Source organism: Cololabis saira, chromosome 14 (genome assembly GCF_033807715.1).
Source record: "Cololabis saira isolate AMF1-May2022 chromosome 14, fColSai1.1, whole genome shotgun sequence".
In the NCBI taxonomy this organism is placed as follows: domain Eukaryota; kingdom Metazoa; phylum Chordata; class Actinopteri; order Beloniformes; family Belonidae; genus Cololabis; species Cololabis saira.
The window spans coordinates 15,500,999-15,507,433 of NC_084600.1; positions in this window are offsets into that span (position 1 = coordinate 15,500,999).

Here is a 6,435-nt window from a genome sequence, read left to right on the forward strand (position 1 = left end):
CTGATGGTCTTACCTTTATTTGTCGATGAAGTCCATGCCATCCTGAATCTGTTCTATTCCGTTTGAAAAGAGCAGGTTACCTTGTGTCCCGCAGTTTGAAGCAAAGCTTTTAGCTCCGGCGTTGGTCTTCCGTTGTTAATAACTTCCCGTTTTGACTGAAAGTCCAGTTGTGATAAAATTTTAAGTTTAAATATATAATCTTCTTCCATTTTGACAGTCCGACAAAGCAAAGCATCAAAATAAACCCGCCTGGTGCCTCTGCATAGAAGAACAGCAGCCACGAGCAGCCGTTGACTCACGTACGCCCCTTTCAGGGCGGCAGAGTATTGTCTGCCTCACCCTGTGCCTTTTCACTGCGGTTTTATGTCCCATCAGCAAAACTAAATATGTCACTTACAAACATTAAACTTTAATGGTTAAAGACATTAGCAAGACTGTGGAAAATCCGGGTATATAAATTTATCTGCAAACATTATATTGGCGACATGCAGAGATATGGCAACACGCACGCGCCAATTGCATGTATCAACCCAGTTTGTGATATATTGCGCAATCAGAGGTGAGGTGAGCCGCGTTGCTGCCGTACCTCACGTTTCAGCCCTGTATTTGAACAGGAAATAGGCAAATTCAGCCATTTTGACTATAGACATGTTTGAAATTAGTCATACATAAAGATCAGAGGACAAATATTAATATTCATTTTATGTTATCATTATTATTCTTTTTAGTTGTCATGATGACAGATGAGGCTCTGCCTCCCCTGACCACACGTCCTTGGTATCCCTTGATTGTGATTTCAAATGTAATATTTAACAAAATATCACATAAAATGTGATTTTAAAGAAATAACTGTTTCTCTTCCAGAAGTTATTTTTTGTTGCCTACATATACATACCTGACGAACCATCTTGGTCAGATGAATCCTGTTCCTCCAGAAGAGTGAGAATTTAGCCCAGAATACAGTCATGTTGTGAGCCTTGCTGGAGGAACCACATGTGAAGGCTGACTATAGACTTTCCACAACCTTTCAGAGCAACATGTTGATGATTAATTTTTCTGTGTGTCATAACACCTAACCCCCACTTGTATTTTCTTGTTTCCTTTTATTTTGCTGTTATGGGTATTTGGGGGTAGTTTTTGGCAGAAGGTGTGTACGCACCAGCCAATAACAGCACACGGGTGTGAGGACTATAAAAACATATTAGACCGTTTCAAATCACACACACACACACACACACACACACACACACACACACACACACACACACACACACACACACACACACATTCATGCTTTACTCACAGAACGGGACATTCACATAAAACACACTGATGCAGCACCTCCCACCAGGATTGTGTGAAAGTTTTATTTATGAATTACAATCCTTACCATTGTGAAACTATCTGTAATTGTTGTCTTATTTCTCTGATTTACTGCTTCATGTTAATGATGGTTTTTCATATTTCCTCAAACAACAATGTGGATATTTACTATGACAAGATTATATCTGTTGAGTTTTATTTTGGATATGTAGGCTGGAGGATATTTATCTGAGACACACCTTGGCTGCTCACACCCGTTAGATTAGATATAGAACCCCAGTAGTGGCATGGGATCACATGGAATCTGGTGACAGCAGTATCGAGAAGACTCACTCCCATCAGGTCCAGCCCGTGTTTCTCTAATCATTAGGGTGTGCTGCTCGTGGCTAAAGTGTTAGGTAGGACTTGTGCTAAAGCAGTTGTAACAGTTGGCCCAAAGTGTATAAAAGAACAAGATAAATGTGTATAATTCAGAAAACTCTCATAGGTGCATTAGCAATATTAAAAAAAAAATTGAAGCTTGTCCCTGCCCACATGGCATCGGTGTTAGCCTTACTAATAGTAATATGGCAAGCAATATGGCTTATAATGTTTCATTTTTACAGTATATATATATATATATATATATATATATATATATATATATATATATATATATATATATATATATATAGTATATATATATATATATATATATATATATATATATATATATATATATATATATATATATATATATATATATATATATATATATATATATGTGACGTAGCAATATATATATATGATCATATGTCCTGCCCTTGTGACCAGACAGGAGGTTTTCCTTCTGAAAGACCTCCTCAAGAGGAACTTGGGTGACACGATTGGCAGGTAAGTTTGACATTTTTTGGTGTTTCTGTGTCTCCCCTTAACTTAAAACATTTGTGTATGATGCTTGATATAACTCTCTTTCCTTCCAAAATCCATAGACCAGCAGACCTAATGGCTCCTTCTGTGATGTGTCTACCTTAGTGTGTTCTTGGTAATAATGCATCAGCAATGTTGCAATGTATTTTTTTGGGATGATTATTTAATTTTTGTCTTTCTACGAGATTGCTGCTGTGTCTATGATAGGGTCAAGCCTCTTGAGATGGCTGTGTTTTGAAAAAATCCTGTGGACAGATTTTTCATCTCCGCCTTGAAGATTTTGTGCTCTACACAGTGGACGATTACAATCCTTGCCTTTAAGAAATCATCTATCTTTGGTTCCTCTAGAGCCCTAGAGCAGGATCTGACTTTCTGAATGACCAAGGGTCAGTTGCTTCCAACTAGAAAAGCGGTCAAATCTGTGTGAACCAAGGTGAGTTTCAGAAGCTTTTGTTGCCAGGGTAATTATCAGGGAACAGACATCGGCATCCAAGTGGAAAACCAATTTGTTCCCACCAAGATTAACCTGGTACGGCTTGTATACCGTGATCTGCAGGATTGTGACCTGTGCTGATAAAGTTCCAATACTCAGGACTTACTTTTCAGATGTGTGCCACACTATTAGCAACATCCCTGTACAACCTTTGGTTGGTGTTGTGAATATAACCCAGTACAACTGTTCTGTCTGTGTAGAACTTCCCTGTGTATATCTTAATGTCCAACTCGTCCACCAACATGTCGGCTTGCTCGATGGCAAGCAAACTGCACAAAGCTCCAAAAGCGGTACAGTATGGCACTGTTTTGAAGCTAATTTGGACCTCCCCATGCAGAATCCTACATGCATGTGTCCCTGATCATCAACCTCTGAGGTAAGCTACTGTGGAGAAAGCTGTGGTGGATGCATCAGAAAAGACACAGTTCTCTCATTTGTATGAAGAGCAAGAAAACGGGTACGTATGACCGGGGAATCCGAAGTTGCTCAAGTGTGATGGGTAAATCTTTCCAAATCTTTGTCTCTTTTTCAAAAGGCAATGGAGAATCTCATTCACAACATTGTTGAAAGTTCTCTGACTTAAGCCTTTTCTTGTACTGTTATTGGAGCTATAAAACCCAATGGGTTGAATAGGCTGTTGACTGCTCAGAGAGAATACCCCTGCAAGTAAAAGGTTTCTCTTCTCTACAGACAAGGAAAGAGAGGGTTCTAGTTGAGCACTAAGATTCTCTGCACAAGTAGGGAATCTACTCCTAGTGCTAAATCCTTTAACTGTTTATCTATTTTTTTGCGTGGGAATGCTTTCATCACTGCTTCTTGGTTGGATGCTATCCAAATGTTAGAGAAGTCTAACATTTTCTTTTGTCTCTTTCAGCACATGGATCTTGCTCTCACTGGTAGAGAATGAAGTCAGACCATCATCAACCTAAAAAAAATGTTAGGTTTTTTTTAGGTTAGAGTTTTAGGTTTTTAGGTTTTAGGCAGATAAACTGCTTTATTATTATTATTATTATTATTATTATTATTATTATTATTATTATTATCATTATCATTATCATTATCATTATTATTATTATTATTATTATAATAACCTTTACTTAACCAGGGAAAAAAGTCTCATTGAGATCAAAAATCTTTTTTACAAGAGAGTCCTGGTCAGGACAGGCAGCGGCACAAACACAAAGTTGCACAAACAAACAATACCAAAACAGTTAAAAACAAATCAGAAATACAGATTACAAAAAAATCAGCAGTCAAAGCACCTACAGCCAGTTGTACGTCCTTTCAGAACAACCTTAAAAGCATCAAGTGCCACCAGATTATTCAATTTTAAGATTTTCTGCAACTCATTCCAAGCAGAGGGGGCAGCGTAGCTGAAAGCCCTACTACCTTGTCCAGTCAATAAAAATAAGTCCTGCGACTGAAGATTATGACTCAGGCTTTTTTGAGAGCAATACCTCCCCAAATAAGCTGGAAGCAGGCCAAGAATGGCCTTATAAACAAAGACATGCCACTGATAAAGTCTACGGGAGGCCAGAGCAGACCGTCTGACCCGGGCATACAAAGAACAGTGGTGAGTAGGAGATCTAAAATTTCTGATAAATCTCAGTGCTCCATGCTAGACAGTATCCAATGCATGAAGACATTGAGCAGATGAATACATACAGTATAAAGGACATCACCATAGTCAAGCACAGACATAAAAGTTGATTCAACAAGTCTATTTTTGGAATAAAAGGAAAAACAAGCCTTATTTCTAAAATAAAAACCCAATTTCACCTTCAACTTCTTGATTAGATGCTGAATATGAGGCTTAAAAGATAATGAATCATCAAGTAGGAATCCAAGATACCTATATTGTCACTGTCTCAATTTCAGAACCTTGAACAATAATTGATGGGAGAATGTCATGAGTTTTTTTTTATCAGCATTTAGAAGAAGCTTCAGGTTAAACAGGGTACACTTTACAGTGTTAAAAGCAAGTTGTAACTGACAGAGTGCCTGGTTAAGGGTAGGCGCAGAACAATAAGGGCCAGTCCCAAATACACCCCCTAGCCCCACTTTTCAGGCCTACCCCTAAATTTTGCGCATTCCCGTGAAGGTAGTGGTGTCCCAATTCCTCTTTGCATTTAGGGGTAGTGGGCATAACGAGGGCTATAGTGTGTATGAAATCTACCCCTTCACAGCTAGGGATTTCAGATGCTGACTCGCTGACCGAGGGCTAGAGAAACTTCCCAGAATGCTTTATGTCATCATTTGCAGACTGAATCAAACAAAAAAACATGGCAGACATTTCTTATTTTTGTGAATAAAATCAATATTTTGAGTTAGTTTCTGCATAAAAATGCGTTTTGATTACATTTCTAGCGAGAAATATATATTTTACTTTCATAATATTCACTCAGTGAATGTACATAATCACTCGCTTGCCCGTTGTTGCGAAGTCTTTTCAGACCTCGCCAGAATAAAGGCTGATTTATGGTTCCGTGTTACACCAACGCAGAGCCTACGCCGTAGGTTACGCGGCGACGCGCGCCGTACGGCGTACCCTACGGTGTACCCTACGCCGTAGGCTCTGCGTCGATTTAACGCGGAACCATAAATCAGCTCCCGAGCCGGCAGGCTGTTCTCATCCCGAAAACATCAGAGCAAATTTCTTAAAAGGCGCTATTTGGATAAACTGAGCCCAGGTTGGGGATCTTAACGGTTACTTTTACGCCTGAAAAAAAATTAAAACTTAATAAAGTGGCATATTAACAGCGCTACAGCGGAAATTAAGAGTTGCTTTTAGCTCTCGGCTTCCTGATATGGTGACTGTGACATATGTGCAAACGTAACTACGCAGTCGCTTACGTACCCGAACGTAAACCACGCAGTGACGTAGCAAGTGGTGTCCCAATCCTTAGGGAAGATTACAAGGGCCCTACGCCTGTGGCTTAATTTTTAGGGCTATTGGTAGTGAGTGAGGGCTAGTGGTAGAAAGTAGGGGGTGTATTAGAATTGGCCCTTAATCACAGTATCGTCTGCATAAAAGTGAAAATTTTCCTCAGCAGCATTTTGATGAAGACAATCAATATAGACAATAAAAAGTAAAAGCCCAAGGACTGAGCCCTGAGGCACACCATGTTTAATATCAAGAAGGCTGGAGGTGACACCTTTGACCTGCACACACTGTGTTCTGCCGGATAAATACTGTTCAAACCACAAGACAGTCCTTTCTGAAATGCCAATGTTTGGACGCTTTGCCTTTAAGCAATATTCTTTTGGTCTTTATAGTACTGCTTATCTCAAGCCATATATGGAAATGGCTTGAGAGGGAATACTACCAAATACGCGGGTGGTCATGCGGTACTCCCTCTGGCAAGGTTGTTGTCCAGAGGAACTACAGAAAATCCTCTTCACAAACCTTGAAGCAGCAGAACATCTGCTCTATCTCCGATGCAACAGCAACAGGTTCTTTTGGGAAGGGAGTGAGACTCCCTAGGAGTGAGTTGTTTAAGGGAATTGCCATCATGCTGAGCACTATAGTCAAATATTGCTCGTATTTGGCCTGGCTTGCGTGGATGGTAAACCCCAAAGATTGGCAAATTCCAATGCTCTTGGTTTTTGGTGAGCTGTGGAGCAGGTTCCTAATGGCTTGATTCAAAGATTTTCTGCATGAATGCAAGAATGGGTTTCTTTACGTCTTGTTTCCTTTCCAGCACGCAACG